We start from the raw sequence: 24,770 nt of genomic DNA, 5'->3' as shown, positions 1-24,770 counted from the left end.
TTTTTTTTGGGGAGAGGTTTTCGCTATAGGGCGCGTGCGCTCGCCAGACAGACAGACAGAGACATAGAGACAGAAAGCGAGAAATCACCCCCCAGGGGGGATGGTCACGCCACAATCCCTTCTCCTCCATTCTCCTCTCGGGATCTTGGGCACGCACGCACCCGCGCCCAGCGTGAGATTTAAGCCACCGGGTCCGAGACCGAACCGTGGTCGACTACGTGGGAGTCCAGCGACATAGCCATTACACTAACTGCTGGTTCCCACCTTATCATTTTTTGAACTAAGATTCCATTGTATTTAATAAAAGAATAGTTTATATACAGTTACTTATTCAAGGTATATTTCTCTTTGCACACAGAGAAACACATACATTCAACATAAAGCATCAATAATAAAGAAAATGTAAATTGTTACTATGTATAAACTAATAAGAGGGAATCTTTCTCTACCAATGTTTAGGTGCAATATGACTATAAGTCATTGCTGAGAAGTTGAAGGAGTCCTACCAAGTTGTTGGGAAGAAAATATGTGGTCTGCATTGTGACATAAGTCAGCGTGTAGTTAGGCTGTCTCAACTTCAGTAATACTGTCTTTCTTGGGATATTCATAAATGCTGTAAAACTGGGGTTTGAACAGAAATGTGGGCTCTCCATACTCCTGGGCACTTAGGAAGATGAGCCTTAAGATTGGGACCAAAGTCTTTGCTTTAGTCTTTCTGTGTCTTTTGACAAGGGTAGATTGGAAGCAACAGTTTTTATAGATTGAGATCAGTAGTTATTTTACTGTCTTTTTCAGGATTCTGCAGAGTTTGATTTGCTGTTTGAAAATGCTTTTGACCAATGGGTAGCCAGCACAGCATCAGAAAAATGCACCTTCTTCCAAATCCTCCACCACACCTGCCAGAGGTACCTCACGGACAGGAAGCCAGAATTCATTAACTGCCAATCCAAAATTATGGGAGGTAAGTGATATGTGTTTGCCTTTAGTTATCTGGTTTCCTTAGACTTACTTTCTCCTAAAAAGTAAGGTGTTCGGGACCAGCAGATGGTGTAGTGATTACGTCACTGGATTCCCACATGGCCAACCCCAAACCCCAATTAGTGTACCCGAGTACTGACCGGTGGCTTGAACCTCACACTGGGTACATGTTCATGCATGCCCAAAAATCCCAAGAGGAGACTGGAGGAGGAGAAATTATGGCATGGCCACACCTCTTGGAGGGAGTGATTTCTTGCTCTCTCTCTCTCTTTCTCTCTCTCTCTCATCTCTCCAGCGAGTACACACGCCTTATAGCAAAAAAATCCCTCTTAAAAGGAAAAAAAGTTAGGTGTTTAGCGTAATTACAGACAAAAGAAGAGAATCAGAACACTCATAACTAGACAGCATGAGAACTATTCCAGGGAGTTCATTGTATGCTAAATCTAGACACAATAGAATGTTTTCATTTCTTATCCAAAAGCTGGTCTTTTTAGAAGAATTAGCCACTGAGCTAAGATTGTTGATATTATGAGAACAAATTTGTTCCTTTATTAGAAAAACCTCCAGTTTGGTTTCTTTACACTTTTCTATAATTTCTTTACAGAACACTGTTTTGGGGGTGGCCTTTTCCTCTTATTTCTCAAGCTGTTTTACAAATACTAATATAAAAATTCCAGCAGATGCTGTTACTTTCTTTCAAATAACAACTAGTCTCACATTTATTCTTTGAGCAGCATGCAGCACTTAGTTAGGATAAGTGCTCTAAGCCAGTATTAAGGGGCCAGAACTAGTGTTGGCACTGTAAAGAGAAACATTTAGAGGGTGCTTAGCACATTTCTTTTAAATGACATTTCTTTTTAAGGAATTGAAACTGCTATAAGTGTAAAAGCTTTGCCAATCACTCTGTGAACTGGGGAAGAATGTTTACGTTACTGGTCTTTTCACTGATCTATTCTCTTGGTTTTAAAAGATCTTTTTTCAAGTTTTTTGCCATATGATGTGTGTGCTTGCCAGAGACAGAGATGGTGAGAGGGAAAATGAGAAATCACTCCTCAGATGGGATGGCCATGCCACAGTCCCTTCTCCTCCAGACTCCTCTTGGGAGTTTGGGCATGCATGCACACCTCCCCAGTGTGATTTTCAAATCACCAGACCTGGGACTTAAACCATGGTCAACCATGGTGAGTCCAGCGCCTTAACCACTGCTGGCCCCAAAAGATTTTTTTTAATGTACCAAATTTGCTTTAGTCAAATGTCAAATGAAGAACATATTAAGGAAATTTCATCTTCTTCTTGGACTGTATATGTATTTCATAGAACATGGGGCAGAATGCATTGATCGATCCTAGCAACAGATGTACACACACACTCATTGCATGTACATGTGTAGTCTGTTAGATGTTGTCTGGAAAAGACACTGTCTATTCACTTTGTTGTTATCCACGAAAGGGTTGGAGTTTCTCTTTCTTTATATAGTAAAATGTTAAATATTTTATGTAATTTATTGAATAGTGTACAAAAGTGAAAAATAGAATGATTGTATAGATATGCAAAGATGATTTCTACTGAATGCATAACACTTTCACGCTATTATAAACCAAAAAAAAAGCCTAAGTCAAGCCATTATAAGTTAGGAATCATCTGTAAATATACACATACATACATGTGTAACAAATTTTACCATATAAAAACTAACGTGGGCATCGGTATCTCCAGCTAGATACTGAATACACATATTTAGTGTAGATAACAGTACATTTACTTATCTATATTATATAATTCAGCTTCTTATGTAATACAAGCATTTAAGGGGTCCTGCATATTTTAAACTTCAAGAGTTCTTTCAATTACTTTCTGAGAAAAGTTATTACTTTTCCTATTATTATCAAGGCTACATTAAAAGAAAAAAATTGGAGACTTTGAAGGGTCCAGTAGCATTTCAGGAGAACATTAAATTATTATTTTTATTTATTTATTTTTAGTTTCCTATAAGGTGTGTGGGCTCACAAGAGACAAAGAGACACAACAAGAGAGAAGGAAAATGAGAAATCATCTGCCAAAGAGGATGGTCACACTACAATCCCTTTTCCTCCATTCTCTTCTCAGGATTTTGGGCATGCACATACATATACCCAGCATGATTTTCTTTTTCTTTTTTTTTTTTTTGGAGAGGTTTTCGCTATAGGGCGCGTGCACTCGCTAGACAGACAGAGAGAGACAGAAAGCGAGAAATCACCCCCCAGGGGGGATGGTCACGCCACAATCCCTTCTCCTCCATTCTCTCGGGATCTTGGGCATGCACGTACACGCGCCCGGCGTGAGTTTTAAGCCACTGGGTCCAGGATGCGAACTGCGGTCGACTACGTGGGAGTCCAGCGACATAGCCATTACGCTAACTGCTGGTTCCACCCAGCATGATTTTCAAATCACCAAGTCCAGTACTCAAACTGTGGCCTTTACAGGAAGTTGCTTACATGTGAAAACATTGAAAGGTCTTTGTTAGGCATTGACAGAGACTTTTTTACTATAGCTTCTCTATTTAGTCCTAGAAAATGTAAGAAGTGATAAATGATACATATTTTCTTCAAAGTAGCTACATCCTATTATATAGATATTAGTCATAAATGTTTAAAAGAAAAGAACTATCAAACATTGGCCTATTTAGGAAATATAATGAGACATAGCGCACTATCATATCTGTGCCACTAATGCACTTCAAATAAGTCCTGCTTTGAAAGTCCAGCCTTAAGAGACTCGGCTGAGGATGAAGCACACCAGATTTAGGACCACAGATTTTAGCACATGTTTTCAGAGTTAGCTAAGAAATCCCAGCTTCCCCTTGCTCTTCATTAGATGGAGTTTGCTCTGTTAGTCTAGGCTCAAATTTTTTCTTGATCTTCAATTCAACTATGAAACATTTTTCCTCATCAATGTAAGTACAGTCAGTAACTTGCATGGCTAGTACATAAGCATAGAATATCCTCTAAAAATACTATAGTATTACGGTAGTATTTGAGATTTTCATTGCTCTTGGAGAAGTATTCCATCATTCCACTTTGTGTTCTATTCTGAATGGCCAGAAGCAGATCCCTGCCATGGGAACTACCACTTCCTCAGAGTAGAAATGCAGGGAGAAGCAAAAGGGCCACAGACTCTTTGTCCTTGCAAGGGAAATGGGCCGCCTCCTTCCAGCAAACGTTAGGAATCACTTGGCCCGCTCTTCTCATCCTCCTACCTTAAAAGACCACTACGCAGTCCTCCTTCTCTGTTACCCCTCAAATTCCTTTCATGCATTAATTTACTCATGTTTCATCATGCAGTCAAACAATAAATCAAGATTAAGTACTTATTATGTGGCAGTAACCGTGCTATATCCTGGATATGCAAAATAGTTCTGTATTTAGTCTCTTGATAGTCTCTAATTGCCACTACCGAAATCCCAGACAGACAGATTCCTAACAGACTTTCTAATAAATTAATTTATTATCTTGAACATCCTGAGACCTTTCTACACAGTCCCACCCAGCTGCTTCTGTCAATCATTAACCCAGTCCTTTAGATGTCTTCTATTGCTTTGTGAACCCCAAATTATGCAAAGGCAACATGGGAACTTGAATATATATATATATATATATACACACATATATATATTCACTAACTCTAATATATATATATAATATATGTATGTGTTGGATAAAGCTAAAGACTGGTTTCCTGGGACCAGCAGTTAGTGTAATGAAGGGATTGTGGTGTGGCCATCCCCCCTGGGGGGTGATTTCTCACTTTCTGTCTCTCTGCCTCTCTCTGTCTGGCGAGTGCATGCGCCCTATAGCAAAAATCTCTCCAAAAAAAAAAAAAACTGGTTTCCTGTAGGAAGAAAACAATAATAAGACATTAATGAGATTGAGTACCAGAACTGGCTTTGCCCTATGTGACTGTTGCTGTGTCTTTTTTCTTCTGCGTACCTCAGTTTTCCCAGGCATAGCAAGAGGAGATGCACCAGATGATATCCAAAACTTCTTCCAGTTCTATCATTTTGATAATCTTCCTGAGTTATAGTTTCATTGTCTACATTAATTGTTTCTTAACCAATATGTCAAATAACAGACTTACTACAGCTAAATACTGAGTGATCCTGAATTCCAAAGGAAGACCAAAAAAAGTTTGGATTAAGCACGTTGTCATTTGTTGGCTGTAAATATGTCCTTAATGAATGCAGCCTGTCTCATTTAAAGCTTGTTTGCCCTTGCTAGCAGTTGCACCAGCATACTCTGATGATCTAGTATACGGATTAGTCTTCTTTTCTGCTGGTTATTACAGGTTCTGAGGTCATTACATTTTGACACCTTTAATTTTGGGGTATCTCCTCCCCTCTGTAGCAGATGAAATCTATTCCTAATTTCACAATATATTTTAGTTTCTCCTTATAGTATAGGCTACAAGTATTAGACACAGTTATTTCTTGTCCCATGAAATATGATAGTCGTGTGATTTTAGAGAACTAATGTTAGTGTTGGTATGCTGCCCTATACCAGATTTTTTACATATGTTACTTTACTTCATTTTAGAGCAGCCTTTGGAAATACAATTTATCATCTCCATTTTACAGGGAAGAAAACAGGATCAGAGAAATTATTAAGTAGCTTGCCAAGAGTCATATAGCATGTAAGTAGTAGAGATAAGACTCCAACACAGACTTTTCAGCTCTAAACACACTTTAAGGGACTCTGAGTAGCATGCTCCAGAGATGCTGATGCTATATTTGGAATGGTACCCCGTGGAGTAGGATAAGAATTTTTTAAAATAATTCCTAGGTATTTTAAAGGGAGGAGGAGGTCGAGAATAAGAGGAGACCAGAGATTATAGATAGTTTTAATTTTTTTTTCTGTTATTTGTCACATATTTGCATTTAAGATATAACTCAAACTATTTTTTGGTGCTAAGAACAGTAAAATCATCAAAGTACTTTAAAATCATCTCACTTTTTGGGTTTTTCTCACCAGAATAACAATAGATTAAATAGATGAAAGCACAGAGGGAAATGAGGCAGCCCTGGCCACCTACAGGGCATCTCAGGTACCCTGTATCTGTCTAACCCTGTCATTGGGAAAAGGAGACCAGCGATTCTGAATGACTTTATCAAGGTCAGAGAACGGGAAACAAGTCCTAACTCCTACTAAACCATGCTTTCTTTAACATCAGTTCAATACAGGATTATCATACAGTTCCATATAGTTCTGCTCTTGAAGTTATTGATTGTGTAGATCCATGTGACCATATTTTTCTTTCTCTCTTGAAGAAAGTCAGTTAAACAAAAATCAAATGGATTCTTGGGAATATTTGAAATTCTCTCCTCCAAAATGATATTTTCTTATCTCCAGAGGGCAGAGTGGGAAGCTTTGAACTTCTGATGTTAGTTCAGGTTTAGAAAAGAACGCATAAAGTCTCCAGGGCGTGGAAGGCTATCCTAAACTGAAGGAGGATGGGATGCTCTAAAAATGTGGGAAGGGGGAAGTGTTTGTTCTCATGCCTCTCTCGGCATCTTCGTGTCCGTCCTCTCTTGTCTGGATGGTTAGAGAATCAGTAACCTAGGACAAGGTCCTCAAGACTTGGTCATTCCTAACCTCCTCTCCACCTCTATTTTACTTAGTTAAAGATCAGACCGCTTTCAAAAATGTGAAGCCACTCATAGAGTTGTTGGGTCCTTAAGCTACCTCACATCCTACGCAGATTGAAAGCAAAGGTGCAGAACCACTTCTGACTGTTGAAATGCAGCATGGCATTTCATGAATTGGAAGTGAAGTCTCAGGTTCACATGTTCCAAATTTACTTCTGAGATGAGAGCTTATTTTCTCTATTTGTTATAAACAGGCGATATTATACCATTATTCATGTGATAACTCATACTTCAAAGGTGCTTCAAAGGAGTTATTTGCACGTGTAGTACCTTAGACTCCAGAGGAGAGAGTTGTTTTCATCTAATTCATTTCAAATAAACATGGGTCTGCCCCAAATACAGCATCAGTTTAGATAATGTCATATCAAGTCAGGCTCCCAAGGGAGACTGTTGTTTCACTTACGTTATTATTTTTAATAAAACATGAGGAATTCCCACATGTCTCCCACAATGCTATCTTATTTTTGCTGACCTTCTGTAGTGATTACTGTTGACCAGTTATTCATATGTATAACAAGCTGAGGTGTAGCAATCTTTAGTGGTTTGGCAACTTCTGTTAGAACCCAAAAGTAGGTTCTTTGCAAGTTTATTTTCTTTTTCAATAAGCAGTGTAAATTATTGACAGGGAAAAATTAATTTATTATTCAAGGCAAACGTAAACTAAAGTATAATCTAGTGTTTTTCGTGAACTCTAAGCCAAAACGCCTTAGCTAAGTCAGTCAATTACTTTTAACTCTTTCACCTGTTTTATATGGGGCATCCTTCAGTGAACCCCACCTTTTATTGTTTGAGTCCCTGTTTAGTACATATTTCCTCATTTATTCCACAAGCCTTTTTTTTTAAGGGTGGTCTCTGTGTCAAGCACTGAGCTGGCTGTAGAGATCCAAGCACAAAGTAAACACCTTCACCGTTTTACTTAACTTTCTGGGTGAGCATCGGATGTGAACAGATACAAAATACTGCCATAACAGCAAGGTTATACTGAGCTGCATTTTAAAGGATGGTTAGCAGGTGCTGGATAGACAAGGACAGGATGAAATGCGCTCTCTCTTGTTGCAATAGTTAATCCAGACGGTTTTATTTTAATGTTAGCTATAGTCAGAATTTGGAATGTGGCAGATTGTTTTTCCACAAAGCAGGCAATTTTGAAGTGCTGTATATTTTCATCATCAAAGGGTATTTCTTAAGCATAGCCTTTCTATGCCCAGTCCTTCAGATGATGGTCTAAAGCCCAAACTTCTGAGCTCTATTAGAATTCCTGGGACACAGATATCTCTGATGTCTCCTTCATACCAGGCTGGCCCTCATTTGCCCCTGCTGTTTGGTATTCAAAAAGAAACCCGAATGGCTTTACTGTGGGTTCCCCTAGGGTGGACTAAAATCTCAGGATTCATCAAAGTGTGACTTTGTATTGTACTTTATTCTAAACAATGCAAAGTCATCTCTCCATGAGATGTGCAAATATATCACCTTGTGAGTGCCCTAGACATAGGTATGTGTGAGGTGAGATAACAAATAAATTATTTTTAAAAAGAAAAACCTATGCTTTCTAGCAGGTTCTTATGAGAAAAGAAAAAAATAATTGGTATGTTTGATAGGGCCATTCTTTTCCTATTCTTTTTTTTATTTTTTTTGTTACTTGGCATCCTTTATTAAACTTTTTTTTCAGATGAAATGGTGATTCTTAATCTCAATGTATTAATATAGTCCTTTAAAGGAATCTGTAATATTTGCCATAATTTTTAAACATATCCTTCTGGTTAACATTTTCTGCCAATAAATAAAGGCTTTATGGGTCGAAAACCTCACACTCCTACACATGCTCTGACCAGCTGCACATTAGAATTTATTTCTCAGAAATAAATTATTGTGTAATTTTTGTCCTTAGTACTCAAACTTTTAATATATTTGAGGATGTGTTCATGGGCCTGTGACTGCATACAAACACACACACACAGGTTAGAGATTATAATTCATGGACAGAGTTAAGCTGTATTGAAACTGCCATATTCTTGTTTCTTGACGTCTTTGTGTAGACCAGAGCAAAGGAAGAGGTCAGCTGCTCACTGTCCTGACAGGGCAGTGAAATGTTTCTTGTAGTTCTTTAAATCAAGAGGAATCTGTCATAATCTCTCTAGTGCCTGTTTTTAGTTGCCCTTGAAAAAAAATAACAAAATAGCAAACTTCAGTTATCTTTCAGCATAGTACAAATGAAGAAAATAATTTAAGAAAAATTTGCCCAAGACCCCGTAGCTGTTAGGGGCAGAGCCTATGTTTCAGTTAAGCTCTGCCACTCATTCCCCAGTCCATTAAAGAAGTTATCCATGACTTCTAAGTTCACTTACAAGGAACAAGTCTTCTTGTCTTTATATTGATTGAGCTAAACTGAAGAGAGGATGCCACCAATTTAATAAGGTATTTGTGAGGATTAAATTAAAAACTGTTTGGAAATTCTCTGTGAATGACTACTAATTGTATTAATTATGTATACACACAGACTTAAGAATGGGTATTTTTCCATCACTCTATCCTCCTTACTGTAGCCAATATATCTTTGCCTAGATGGCATATTTCATTTAAGACTTGCCTTATAGAAACATTTTGGAGAGAGAAATTCAGAATAAAAAAAAAAAGAATGCATTAAAAATACAAATATTTAAAATATACAATTATTAAGGTCCAATTTGGGAGATGCTTTTGTTTTACTCTTGGGCTCCCACTACTGTAACCACCACGTCAAACATAAGGGTGTTTACAGTACCACGTGACGCAGTGACGTGTCTGAGGTCAACAGACCACTATCAACAGCATGACCTTCCTGCAGAAACTATGAGCTATTTCTGGATGTGAACCTTTTCTTACATATTTTTTAAATGTAGTGTGATGTTACCTGTCATTCTTCCTATTTTCTGATTCAGCCATTTAACCTCATCTTATTCCTATGAGGTGAATAAAAAGTACAAGCTTTATTTTATTTTAAGTGAAAAGATTGAAGTTAACCAAAGAATACTTCCTTAGGTTCCATCCAATTCTATGCATGATATAAATGACTAGTAACCAAAGAAAAATTGGGTCACAGTTGCAATATTTTTTCTTTTTCATTACTCATTGGCTGTAAGCTATACTGAAATGCATGCTGTGAAACAGCTGGTGGGTTATGGTTAGTCATCCTGAGTTGGGAATGACTTCATGCATTAAATGTCTTTAAGTCATATCTTTCTGTCAAAATCTTGAACCTAAATAAGTCTACATAAGGATGTATCCAGGGTATCATTTATTGTCTCGACAATGATTATGAACATATTTTGTCTACCACATGCTTAAGTAATCTGCCAATAGATAAACCACCTAAAAAAGTCATTTCTGTTCGCAGAATCAACTCTTAGTCATAACTATACAACTTACTATTAGAGGAAAGAATTCCCTTAACATAACCTCCCTTTGCTGGTATCACTCATTAGCTCTGTAATTTGCTCTCAACTGCTAAACTGCTTACATTAAACTCAGCCTGTCTGTGCTTTTCTGTTTCATAGGTAGTAACATATACCTTGAAGAGAGGACATAAAGATTAAAATAAATTTTAAAATGTTAAATCAGTTGTTTTTTAAAGTGCTAGCATGTGCCTTAATGTTCTGAATTTTTTAAAATAGGAAATTAAAATATGTATATTGATAATATTTCATGATTTCTTCCCAAATATTATCAAAAGTATCTATTTATGAAAAAAAAAAATCCTTGAACTTTCCTAATCCACATTGGCCAGAAGAACTGAAAAAAAATATTAATTTCTTTGTTCCAAGCAGGAAAGAACTGAGCTATATTATGGATATTTCAAATGTCTGAGATGTTGAATTGTTTGCCATGGTTTATGGAATGCTGAATGTGTTACATTTTATGTTTTGACATTTATAGAGTGCATATGTTACTGCTGACTTACTGAAACAATGATGTTTAAAATATATTGAGTGACACTGTGCCAGAGATCAGAGCACATAATTCAAATCTTCTAGTAGGAAAGAAAGAACCTAAAGCACATTTTCTGAACTTTACAAGAGAGTGAAAATACTCTTTCTCCACCAACACATCTTCAGCCTAGAATATTTTGAGTTCAATTCTGTTTCCACTGTCAAAACTGGAGATAGATGAATCACAGATAAAATTGCTTAATATTGTTAGGTATGATGTAGTATTTCTGACACAGACATAAGAGACATTCTGCATGATGCCCACACTTATAGATCTACTGACAAATATAACTTTTTAAAGAATTAGGGAGACATAGTTTATGAACCAATTTGCAAAAGGACATTTAAAACAAAAAATTCTTATCACCACAAGTCCATAAAAGAAAATTTACTGGGGAGCCAGAAGTTAGCATAATGGCTATGTCGCTGGACTCCTATGTAGTTGACCTCGGTTCGAGTCCCAGACCCAGTGGCTTAAACTCACACTGGGCACATGTGCGTACGTGCCCAAGATCCCGAGAAGATAATGGAGGAGAAGGGATTGCAGCGTGGCCATCCTCCCGGGGTGGTGATTTCTCGCCTTCTGTCTGTCTGTCTCTCTGTGTCTTTCTGGCGAGAGCACACGCCCTATAGCAAAAACTCTCCAAGAAAAAAAAAGAAAGAAAAGAAAATTTACTTTAATCCTAAAAGAAAAGATATGATCTCTGAGATTAAAAGAGCTATTTCTTAAGTTAGAAACATTTACCTTTTTTTTAGAATTACTAGTATGTATTTATTTATTTATTTATTTATTTATTTATTTTAATTTGATGAGAGGTGAGAAGGGAGAGAGAAGAGAGAGAGGGAAAATGACAAAGCAAGCTGCCAGGTCTGGGACTTGAACCATGGTCAACCATGTGGGAGTCCAGCACTATTAACCACTATGCCTGCCAGCCCCAAAAACATTTACCTTTATGAAAAACTTATTTTATTGTGCTTATTTTTCTTATTTCACATAGGCCAACAAAAACTCTATCACCAGCTGGCATTTAAAAGCTGTTGCTCTGCTGTTACTTAGAAAGATCAACAACTAAAAATTACATGGAACTTCAGTGAAGAGAATCTGCAAATTCTCAAGAACAATAATTTGTTCTAAATGTGGTCATTTAATGTCATAGCGAATTCATTCCCACTTCTGGAAAAAACACTCAGAGCACACACGTTCTAGACAGCACATTAGAACATACTTTTTAGTGTTGAAGGCCATATCCTATTCCTTACCTGGACTAGAACTAAGTAACTTGAGAATAGTACTTGAGGCCAGCCCTATAGAGGAGGGATTAGGCACCACTCAGCAAAACCGAGTTCCTACAAGGCTGACCAGTATTTGAGTCTCGGCCACATCAGCTTTACAAAATAGGTACACACATTCATGCCAGGATTTCAAGAGGATGGAGTGTTACAAGAAAAAATTATTGTAGCATGACCAGGCCCTATTCGAGAAGTTCTCTCTCTCTCTCTCTCTCTCTCTCTCTCTTTTTCTCTCTAGTGAGCCTGCATATACTCTATAGACAAAATAAATGTTTAAGGAAAAAAAAAAAAACTACACAAAAGGAATATGAGGTTTCTAAAACTTTTAGTGAAGCATGAATAAAATGATTTTCTATTTTTATATTATATCTTAAACTTCTGAAAAGTTCCCCCCATTTCTGATCACTAAGGAAAAACTAAATCACTACATTGAGTGTTAGGTAGCTTCTTGAAGTTTGGACATTAGTTTAAATCTGAAGGTAAAGACTGAAAATATAAAACCAAACACTCCTTATCCTTTGACTAACAGTATGCCTACTCAGACTTGGTTTCATTGAAGAAGCAAGAGCACTAGGGTTGCCTAATATGGCAAATTAAAACACAGTGTATCTTACTTGGGACATAGTTAAACTAAAAAATAATTCATTGTTTACAGGGAATTCAAATTTTACTAGATGTTCTTTTCATCTGGCAGTCTTTGTGTGCAACAACTCTCCTAGCTTGTAGCCAGCTACAGCAAATAAAATTAAGTTTATTGTTAGGTAGATAAATGGCCAAACAATTAAAAGGACTTAAAATATATAGACATATATATATATATGAAACAAGAAATGAAAAATTATTCATCAATGATAAGATGTATGATTAAGGCACTATGCAGTGTATTCTGGATGGGAAATCACATTTTGTATGCTGTGATGAAGCTCAGTAAATGAATGTAAAATAAATTTAATTAATTAATTAATTAATTAATTAATTTTAAATTTAAAAAATTAGGAGGACCAGCAGTTGGCGTAATGGCTATGTTGCTGGACTCCCATGTAGTTGACCGTAGTTCCAGTTCTGGACCTGGTGGCTTAAACTCATGCTGGGTGCATGTACATGCATGCCCAAGATCCCAAGAGGAGAATGGAGGAGAAAGGATTGTGGCGTGGCCCTCCCCCCAGGGGGTGATTTCTCACTTTCTGTCTCTCTGTCTCTGCCTTTCTGGTGAGCACACGCACCCTATAGAAAAAACTTCTCAAAAAAAAAATTGAAAATGTTTTTAAAAGGACTTGAAGAGAATTTGAGATGGAGATCTCAAAAGTATAGTGAGTCATTCAAAGGTATATACAGACATAGAATAATATGAGACAAGCTTCTAAAGGAATGTTTAAATAATTTAGAGGATTAGTGTCTTACTGTGGCTACTCTACATGGAATAATGCTGTAAAACTGCAAATTATAAATAGTAGTAAGTATAATTCCACCGAAGGACTTTTGTAACTAAACATCAGAGTCCTGGTTAATTTTGCGTGGAGAAGAAAGTTCAATCCTGAGTCATAACGTCCTTGGTTTGGTTTTAAAGAGTTAGTTTACTATTATGAACAATAAAAGGAGCCTGTCGTAGACTTTTGAGGGCAACTAGTGAAACAAAGCCTTTTGTTTATGAAGGACAAGTAAAAAATCTACGGTCTGAAGAACCAGAAGAATAAAAAAGTATAACAGGAAGCTGCACTTTAAAAATTTGGCTTCCTTTCTGACCAGTCTAGGAGTTGTCTTGGGTAATGAAAGTGACTGGTCTCTCTAGGGTCCCTTGACAAACCCAGTGGCTTGCCCAAATGTTCTGACTCACCATTATCCATTGAATTGCCCGTTTACGTAGCCCCTTCTCATTGTCAAGTAACCAAACATGGAAAGTAAAGCTGACTTAGCTTTTGTTTTTGTTTGCCAGCCCTATCCAAGGATGGCATCCATAGACAATGCCAGCTCACTCCTGTAGGTTCTATGAACAATGCAGTGGATCACACCACAGAAAGGAGAAGAATATCTGTTTCATTATTTTCTAACTGTAAGAGCACATTAAGCTAAACATTTCAGTTGAAATTCATGAGTAGCAGGAAAGCTAGAAAGTAGGTATATCGCTGTATTAGATTAAAAATACAAATTTTAGGAAAAAGGAGAGTGAGGTCACATCTTTATGGGCTTAGGGATTAATTTACTTCATCCAATCTTTGAGTGGTGAGGTAGCAAATATATGTTTGTGTGTGTGTGTGTGATCTGCATGCATATGTATGCATGCTTTTTAAGCTTGGTGGATATTATTAGCAGGAAAGCAATTGTTTGTTTTTCTTTAGTTGAAATTAGTAATGCGTGCCAAAAAAGACAATAGTAAGAAAGAGACTTTGAGTTCTAAGCAGAAACTGGCTATGGGTTATTTACACTTTTTGAAAATCTAAGTGTAATTGCCATAATTGCCTATAATACTATGTTCAGTAGAAAAGAACTTTCAAGTGAAATTAGTCTCTCCTTCATTGAACCTAACAGAACATTCTGGTCATGATCATCTTTATACGTCTTGAAATAAGGAGATTAAACAGGGCAGAATGTAATGGATAAATGTCAGGGACATTCCATGATTCACATATAAACTTGCTCAGAGATATAATCTCCTTGTGATTATTCCTCTGTGTTACTATATATTATTCCCTCTATCAGTGTTTTATTCTATGTCACAGACCTTATTTTCACAGTTGGTTGATTTTATTGATCTTCTTCCCAGTTCCTATTATAAGAGGTTGAGACTTTGTGGAGTAAAAAAATGTTTTTCACAAGGTCAAAGTAGATTCACACATCTGTGATAAAAGCCAAATCTGGTTCTGATGATTGGTTTATAGAAATGTTAGATTTTTTTGGAAACCAGGTAAAGGAAAGGAAAACCACTATTTCCAATTATAAAGAAAGTTTTTATTATATAAGTATATATATTCTTCTTGTGTATTTTCTTTAAGCTATTGACTTTTAAACTTGAATAAGGTAGAATATATTTTAATTTTTTATAAAAGTTTACATTATCTAAAAACAAATGTTCTTTTATGTTCTCTAGTCTTTCAGTATCTACCATAGATTGCAGTCAGTATATGTTAAGTGAAGACATATAATGTCTCTCTTCCATAGCCTGACTTGCTTCACTCAGCAACAAATCTTCCTTATTTGTCCACTTTCGATCAAATTCCAGAGCCTTGTTGTTGTTTATGGCTAAGTACTATTCCATGGAGTATATGTGCCACACTTTTTCAATCCATTCATCTGTTTGTGGACATTTGGCTTGGTTCCATATCTTAGAAATCATGAATAAGGCTGCAATAATACAGATATGCAAGTGCTTTGCCAACTGAGCATTCTCCTGTCCTTTGGGTAGATACTAAGGAGTGGAAATGCTAGATCATATGGTAATTCTTTTTGAAGGTATTTGAGAAGACTCCATATTGTTCTCCACAGTGACTAGACCAATTTACATTCCTACCAACAATGTAGAAGAGTTTCCCTTTCACCACATCCCCACCAACACTTACCATTTAACAGACAAAACAAGGTAAAGTTCTCTGGGGAAAAAAAGTTCTATAATTTTGCTTTATAAATTTTTTTTTAAAGAAAAGAAAAAAACAATGTAATCCAATTTTGAAACTAACTACCCAGTGTTAATGTTCATTCTACAAGTTTGGGGCTCAATCCCACAAAATTACTCTCCACTTCACATGATAATCCCAAATTGTGGGTCCCCGGGTTAACCCCACTGCTGCTCATCTTGATCACAAATTGAAACTTCCCACAACCTCCGCCTCAGGTTTGATCATTTGCTATAATAGCTCACAGAACTGAGGGAAACATTTTTTTTACAATTACTGGTTTGTTAAAAGATAAAATAAAGGATATAAATGAAGAGTCGATTAACTCAATCTCCAGCCTTTCTCCCTTCCCTAGAGGAGAAGGTTGGAGAATAGAGCTGAAAGTTCCACCTCTTTTATGTGTAGTTGGTTCATCTGACAACCAGGCTAAACTCAGGTGTGGTTGGAAGGGACTTACTGTGAATAACAAAAGATGCTCCTCTCCCTCCTATTACTTAGGAAATTCCAAAGGTTTTAGGAGCTCTACGCCAGAAACTGAGGACAGAGACCAAATATATGTTACATGATGTTTCCTATATTTTGTCTTCCTGGTATGATGTCATTAAAAAGCTAAAGGCTTTAACTACACAGATCTGTGTTTAAGTTTCTCATCTGTCACTTGCTGGACAGACTAAAAGTCTGTTGCTGCCTGTGGATGAGTTACTTAAACTGTAAGCTTGACTTCCTCATCTTAAACAGAATGTGAATGCCTACCCTGTAGGGCTATGGTAAAGATTCAACAAGATCAAATATGAAACATTTGGGGCATAGGAAGTACCATGGAAGACAGTGAGCACTCAGTGGTAGTGGTTAATCCCATCCTCTCCTTCTTGTTCTGCCTTCCCCTGCTATTTAGGGAAATTAGTATGAAATCTGAGTTCCAGTCAGACATGAAGAAGGAGTAGAGATAGAGAAAATTGACTGTATGGGCCTCCCTCACATCAGATTTTGTAAGGTGCAGACATATGTACTTGTATTTTTCTTATCTTTCAGAAAAAAAATCCAATGGGTGATGGTAACACTGAGTTTCTACTATATACCAGACAAACGTTTTTAGTTCACATTAACTCTAAGAAGTGCTAGTTACACTTCTCCAGTGTATGATTTTTCAGCTTTACAATGGGTTTACCTGAAAGTAACACCACAGTAAGTCAAAAAGTTCCTTGTGACTTATCATGGGGTCATGATTTCTACTGAATGCATGTTGTTTCACACCGCTGTAAAGTCTTTGACTTGAGTAATATACACAGTATTCATGTGGGGAAAACCACATTATACACTGTAAATATATACAGGGGTTAAATGCAATTTTTTTAAAAAAATCTAAGTAAGACGTACTAATAAAAAAAAATCAATGAAGTTGAATCTTCAAATACTGTGTTGTTAGTACTAAAGCATCTTTGACTTATGATAAGCTTGTCCCTCTGGATATAACTCCATTGTTAGTGAAGGAAGATCTGTATTGTTATTCCTGTTTTTTACAGGTGAAAAAACTGAGCCTTGGAGAGTTATCTTAATTAGGCTTAGAGAGCATTAACAGAGATAACAAAGGGCTGTCAAGTTTTGAACGCAAGTCCATGTCTAAATTCTGTTCTTTCTACCTTCCTCATTAGAGAACAAAAAATAGAAAAACTCTTTAAAGCCATTTTATTAATGCATATTTTTGTTTGCAAGTTCTAAATGTTCCTCCAAAAAAATTAGATTCTATCCTCACTTCGTTGGCAAGTAGTATTGTTCTAGACATTGGGAGATTATCAGTGTTGTTATTTTCCAATTAAGTGGTGGACTGTTAAGTTCACAATCCTAATGCTATCCCTCCCCCCTTTTTTTCCAGTCAGCCAGAGGATGTGCATACTCACCAGGGAGAGACAGACAGAGAGAGAAGGAGAAAGCTCCCCACTGCTTGCACACTATGCAATTTTTTCTTTTCTTTGTGTTTTTGTTTATTTTGTTTTGTTTTTGTCAGTTTTGCTATAGGGCATGTGTACTTACTGGAGAGAGACAAAAAGAGAGAAAGTGAGAAATCACCCCTGGGAAAGAAGACCATGCCACAATTCTCTTCCACCATCCTCTGGAGATTTGGGGCATGCACACACATGCACTCAGCATGTTTTTTTAAGCTGCCAGGTCCAGGGCTCGAACCTCATAGTTGGCCTGCAAGCAGTCCAGCCATGTTAACCATTATGTCACCTGGTTGGCCAATCCACTACTCTTTCTTAAGATATTCTAGATTGGGACCAGCAGGTGGCATGGTGTTTGTTGGGGTACTGGATTACCTTTTGGCTGACTGCAGTTCAAGTCCTAGACCTGGCAGCTTGCTTTCTTGCTTTCTCTCTCTCCCTCTCTCTCTCTCTCTCTCTGTCACTCTCTGGTAAGCACACATACCCTACAGCAAATTAAAAAGCAATAATAATCATAATAAAATTAAATAAATAATCTTTAAAAAAGATATTTTATAGCACATTTTTTCTCTAGAAACATACATTTGAAATTATAATTCATAATGAAAACTCAATTTGATATGTTGAAAAATACATAAATTTTCAGAAACACATATATAAAGTGTTGCACATTTATGTTTCTCAACTCTTGTGCATAATAAATAAACACTTCCAGGCCAGAAATATGCATGGATAATTCAGATGGAGTGCTAGATAAGGCAGCTTTCAGAAATAGAATGTGTACAAATCTACTGTTGATAAATAGAAGATTTAGATGAATGTGATAAAGCTGTCTTCAATGATGATTTAGAAAATAATTCCAAAATTATGACTTCCTTTTTTGAGGGCCTATTGTACCTGTCAATTTTTTCCTTAAAAGCTTAATAATTTTATGCATCAGTAGCTAGATTTTTCTGTGATTAGGTTAAATTGCAGAAGTTTTAAACTGTCATACAGATGATAATAAGAAGGACCACAGAATTGCTGCTGCTTCTCAATACTTTTTGTTTCCTGTTAAGAAAAGTAAATTAAAACTTATCATTTGAGCCATCTACTTTCAATTAGTGAGACAGTAAATAAGAATCTGTCGGCAAGACATATTCAGCTTTTTCTTTATTTGCTGTTGAAAACAAAGGGAAAAGTAAGTACTATCACTGCTGAACAATGTAGAATTTTTGGAGTATTGTATTGATAAAAATAAATGCTTTGAAAATTGAATATTTGAGTACTTTGCCATTGTGAATTCAAACTTCGAGCCTCCTTCAGCACCACCACAGGCACAATAGAGGAAATTAAAAAGAAATAGCCCCTTTTGTAGAAAATAATAAAAATAAATATATCCATAATCCATAAACATAACAGAATCACAAAACAGTTATTAGGAATAAAATTGCCTGTCTGCTGGGCTTTATGTTTAGGAAGAACTTTGAATTCTATGCTATAATAAAAATAAAAGAAACCCATGCAAAGCAGGAGATATGAACCAGATTTGCTGCTTGTAATCAAGTCTTCTAAGCCACAAAAAAGGAGTTTACAAATACATTAGGGCCAGTTGCTCCCCTGGGACAGCAGCTTATAAGAATCCGCATTCCAGGGAGGCTTCCACCCAGACATGGATCTAACTGGCCCCTAGTTAAGGACTGCTTTTACTGTATCTAGCAGTAATGAAAAGAAGAAAGAAATTAAAACCAAGAAGAACGTGCACACCAAAATTCTAAAATACATGAGAAATTCAATAAGAACAATCAATAATTGAATTCACTTCAAATGAAATGTAAATAACAGAGAATCTGAAAATAACTTAAAATAAGTATGTTTAAGATACTGAAAAGGTAAAGGAAGAAAAACAGTAAGATATTACAAAATTGAATGAAAATATGAGGTAGTCAAATAAAAGTAATTTTATGATAGAAATGAAATATGAAATCTTTGAAATATACTCATTTGATAGAATAAACTCTAATGGACGTAGTCAAAGGCAGAATTAATAAATTAGAAGAGAACAAAAAGGAATTCACCACAGTATGGAGCCCTGAGAATATAAAGGACCAGTTACACACGGAAGATAGAATGAGGGCCTCTACAATTCATCTCATAGGAGTTTCTCAAAAAGAGGGTGTAAGAATGGTAGAAAAACAATATTCTAAAAGGTAATTGCTAAAACATTTCCAGAATTGAAGGCTCAAACTAAAATTATCACCAAGTGTCATACTTGAAAATCAAACAAAGTTTTACTTAGAGAAAAACATAATGACATAACATTTAGGACAAAGAGAACATTTCAAAAGCTACTAAAAATAAAAGACAGTTTTTCTACAGTGGAAGGACAAACTGATGGTTTCTCATTAAAACAAGAAATGTCAAAAGCCAATAAATTATTATTTTCAAAGTTCTAAAAATAACCATCAATCTAGGATTCCATACCACGCCAGCCTATAATATAGATGTGAAAGAAACCCAAAGATATTTTCAGACAAGTTAAGATTGATTATTCACCACCTCTAGAACCTTACTGAAAGAACTATTAAATTATATACTTCAGTGTGAACTAAATAAACCCAAAGGTTAGGAGCAAGACGTAAGAAACATGATCTCAAGTAGTGTAAAATTATTTTACCAAACTTAAATAAATGTCTTATGATTATTTAAAATTATTTTGAAAAATCAAAGTTAAAATTGTACACAAAAGTAATAAGTAACTGATGCTGTGTGTTCGTTAGTCCATCCTGAAGTCTGTTCCAGTATAGTTACTGAATTAATTTCAGTATGATAGGAAAAAATAAATCCAAGTTACATTTGTTAGCCTTCTAGTTTTAAAATGATGGAATTATGAAATGATTATACTCTCTTTTCTTAAATGTCACCCAAAATCAAGTAGGAGAATGAAGGAATGAAAACTCTTATCTGATGAGATGAGTAGCTGTCTCTAATTACAAGCTCCTCCAGGTGAGAAAGGGCTGGCACACACAACAAAGGTCAAAGTAGATGCCAAGAGGAAGATGGTGTTTTTTTGTTTTGTTTTGTTTTTTGTTTTTGTTTTTGTTTTGTAAGAGGGAGATTTTTGCAGTAGGATTTATGCGCTCACCAGAGAGAGAGAGAAAGACTTCTCCAGTCTCCTCTCAGGATTTTGGGCATGCGCACGGCGTTAGTTTTATGCTGCCAGTCCCACCAGAGACTCAAACTGCGGTTGACTTTGTGAGAGTCCAACGATGTAACCATTATGCCATCGGCTGGTCCCCTAGGAGAAAAATTTTCCAGCTGTGATCTCAAAACTTAAAGCCTGCAAAATGAAATGACCCAAAATTTATGTCAGTAATCCCTTCTTTGGAACAATGAAAGAGAGGAAAGAAACATGATTTTGAGCAACCCTGTGGTACAGATCTTATTTGGGGGAATTAAAGTTCAAGAGGCCTCTGTCACATGCACGGCCTGCATCATCAGAATATCTGCTGCATTCTCAAGTCTGGAATGTCCTCTCAATAACACAAATCTCTTTCAAACAGTTGTTCAGAAAGCAGTCACCTTATTTTCAAATGAACAGCAGTCCCAACAGAACCAGGGTAGGTGGTTCCATAATTTACTATGTGTCCTTGAGCAATTCATAACCTTCCGAGCCATAGTTTTCATTTTTCTAAAATAAGATAATAATTCCTCCCATTTATTGCTGTGAGTAGGATTAAGTAACTTGATATATAAAAAATGTGGTAAGCTACCATCACATGATAAGGAATCAGTAAATATTTGCTGATCAACAAAAAAACAACTAGGTGGCATTCCTAGTTTATAGACAGTAGTAATAAAGAACACATATTCAATAGCGGAAATGCCTTAGGTCAAATACCACTTTTTTCGCCTACTAGCTTTTTTATCTCAGCCAAACTATTTATCTGGCTCTCAATTTTCTCATTTATAAAGTAAAGATGATAGCAGAGTCTACTACATAAAGTTCTTCTGAGGATTTAATGAGTTAATTCTTGTTGAACACTTAACAGTGCATCTTACAGAGCCAATATTCAGTGCATATTGCCTAATGGTACTTTTATTTTTCAAAAATGGCAAATTTTACACACTAGATATGGTTACTATACCTGTTAGGTTTTCAGACCTTCCTAGAAAATGCGATTTTTCACACATAGGACCAAACATTGACTGATTTTTTTTTTCAAGGCATAGGATTTAATACCCTATTGCTTAACAATATATTCTAATTTTTTATTTGGAAAGTGGGGGACACTGTAGCTATGGTTCTTGAGCCAAATTCCACTTTGCTTATGGTTAATTAAGTATTTTTGAAAGTAGATCAATGCCACATGTCATATAAATTGGGTATATACTGGTATGAGCCAATTGTGATAACTTACTAGTTATGGCCCAAGAGCAGAGACCCACCAAGATCTTGGCCCAAATCCAGCCAAAGATTTACTTTTTTTGGTAAGTAAAGTTTTATCAAAACACAACCATGCCCATTCATTTCCATATTGTTTAAAATATTTACTGTCTGGTCTTTTACAGAAAATGTTTGCTCACTCCTGCTCCAAAGATTTTGAGTAAGTCTTTAGTAAAAAGCAGCATTTTGGGATACATTTAATCATCAGAGGCTTTAGTGCATATTGAAAATATAAAGGGTAATTAGAAAGAAATTGGTGGTGATATAGTTTTAGTCCCCTGTGATCTTTTTTATAATTACATAAAGCTATTAACCTAGGATGATAGGGAATTCTGCTTCTTTCTCTTAGTATAGAGCATGTCAGATTTAGGACTTGAACTGCTTGCTGCTGATCTTTTTGTTAAGGGATGCTGTCAAGGCCAATGTGTCTAAAATTAGACAATAGAAAAAAAGGAGGGCAGACAAGATACAGACAGTGCAACTTTCACTCACAGTCACAGAACCCAACTCCCTGTGGAGTTGCTTGGCCAGGTTCCCAGGTAGAGGAGAGAGCTTCCTGTTTCCAGCCTTCATTTTCAAGGCATTTTCAAGGCCTGTTGGACTTTGGATAATCTGTCTTTTTTTGTCTTTTTTTTAATCATTTGGATTTTTTTTTTTCATTTTCTTTAGCCTGATTGACTTTGTAAGCTCAGCGTATAGAAGCATCACTATTTAAACATATTGAGAATTTTAAAATAGGTAAGAAGTAACAGGAATTTTAAAAGGGAGGGCAGTAGAGTTATCCATACATATAGTACTCAAACTTTCTCCCTCTCAACACGTTTTTAAAAGAAATTAGACAGTTGGTACTTAGTAATAAGACATGGACAGGAATTAAATATTCTTGCCAGTATTAAAAATGTCTGTATTTCATTCGAATTCCACAATTACAGACCAAAACATATTCACTTAAAAACCAGTGAAGCTCTCAGTTGGGAAACTGAATCCAGCTCTTCAATGAGAATTTAATAAACAGAAGGAAAAGATTATTTTTGGTTGCCAAACCCTTAGAGATTATTAGCTCTTGTTCTTTTTTTCTAGTTACTTTTTCTAGCCACCCACAGCTCACCAGAGCATCTTTGACACTTAAACACCCAGGAGATGACTCAAGTCTTTCTGGCACACACCGCTTAGATGGGAAAGTCCAAAATAACGTTGCTCTTCTACAGTTAGATGTCAGAGTAGTATTCTAGACCTCTGGTTAATAACAATACTACATGCCCTAGTCATTTGCAGACTTTTTTTAAGTTTAATTTCATTGTCATTATTTTTATATTCAATCACTATGTATTATTACAACATACAAAATGAATTTTCCCAGCATGAATACACTGTAAATTAGTCCAAAGATGTTTCCATATACGTAACCACCAACAGATAATTTCCCACTTTTGTATCACTTAAATATTTTGCTTTCTTTTTCTCTATTCCCTCCCTCTCACTCTCTCCCTTCTCATTCTCTTCCCACACAGTCTATAGTATCCACAATTGCTCTTCATGCTTTTATACCTTCTACTCATTCCGTTTCTACAGTAGAGTACAGACACTCAATATGTATTGAGTGGGAATGTACAATGACTCTCTTTCATAGTTTGACTTGCTTCGCTTAGCAGTAAATCTTCCATATTCATCCACTTTCTATCAAATGCCAAGGTCTCATTTTAATGATTGAGTAGTATTTCATAGTGTATGTGCCACACTTTTCCAATCTTTTCATCTCTTCATGAATATTTTAATTGGTTCCATGACTTAGCATTTGTGAATAATGCTGCAATACACATGAATATGCAGGTGTTTTTCCTACTGAGTGTATTCCCATCCTTTGGGCAGATACCCAGGAATGGTATTGCTGGATCATATGGTAATTCTATTTGTAAGTCTTTGAGGAAACTCCATATTGTTTTTCACAGTGGCTATATTAATTTACATTCCCACCAACAGTGTAAGAGAGTTCCCTTTTTTTACCAGTCTCAACAACACTAAGTCATTCTTTATTTTTTTACTCTTAGCCATTCTGGCTGGAGTTAGGTAGTTTCTCATTGTGGTTTTGATTTGCATCTCCATATGATAAGGGATGTTGAACTTTTTCACATGCTTTTCGTATGTCTGTTCAGCTCATTTTCCCATCTTTTAATTGGGTAGGTTTTTTTTTTGGGGGGGGGGGTAAGTTGGTAAGTTGCTTGAGTTTCCTTTATATTCCGGTTGTCAGTCCCTTATCTGAGGCATAGTTTGCAAATATATCTACCATTCTGAGGGTTGTCAGTTCACTCTATGTATTACTTTTTGTTTGTCCCTTTTTATTTGTTTGTTTGCTGTGCAGAAGGTTTTGAATCTGATGTAATCCCACTTGTCTATTTTTGGAATTATTTTCTGTGCCTTAGGAGTCTTATTTAAAAAGTCTTAGCCTGTTCCAATGTCTCTAAGAGTTTCCCCTGGCTATTCATTAATAGTTTTATAGTTTGAGGGCTTATATTTAGATCTTTAACCCATTTTGAGTTCATTTTTGTTAGTAGTAAGAGATAGGGGTCCAGTTTCATCTTTCTGCAGGTAAATACCCAGTTTTTCCTACACCATTTGCTAAAGAGATTTTCCTTTACCCACTGGATTGACTGGTGCAGTTTATCAAAAATCAGTTGGCTGTATGTTTTCGGATTTATATCTGGGGTCTCTATTCTGTTCCATTAACCCACATGTCTGGTTTTGTGCCAATATCATGCTGTTTTTATTATCGCGGCTTTGTAATTTATTTTGGGATCAGGAAGTGAGATACCTTCTACTCCACTGTTCTTGAGCAATATGGCTTTGGCAATACAAGCTCTTTTTAGGATTCCAGATGAATTCTTTAAT

General features: G+C 36.1%; 1 long non-coding RNA gene across 1 annotated transcript in view; it reads left to right on the top strand.

Moving 5' to 3' along the window:
• Positions 1 to 797: 797 nt before the first annotated feature.
• Positions 798 to 24,770, top strand: part of LOC102473489 (uncharacterized) — a 59,565-nt gene continuing 35,592 nt past the window's right edge. Inside the window, exon 1 of the long non-coding RNA XR_333991.3 lies at positions 798 to 961. This is a non-coding gene — a long non-coding RNA (uncharacterized LOC102473489). The remainder of the gene's footprint in view (positions 962 to 24,770) is intronic.

This window comes from Tupaia chinensis, unplaced genomic scaffold (assembly GCF_000334495.1).
Source record: "Tupaia chinensis unplaced genomic scaffold, TupChi_1.0 Scaffold000126_2, whole genome shotgun sequence".
NCBI classification, from domain to species: Eukaryota; Metazoa; Chordata; class Mammalia; order Scandentia; family Tupaiidae; genus Tupaia; species Tupaia belangeri.
Note: the sequence above shows the minus strand (reverse complement) of the source record. Positions and strands in the feature narration are given on the sequence as shown.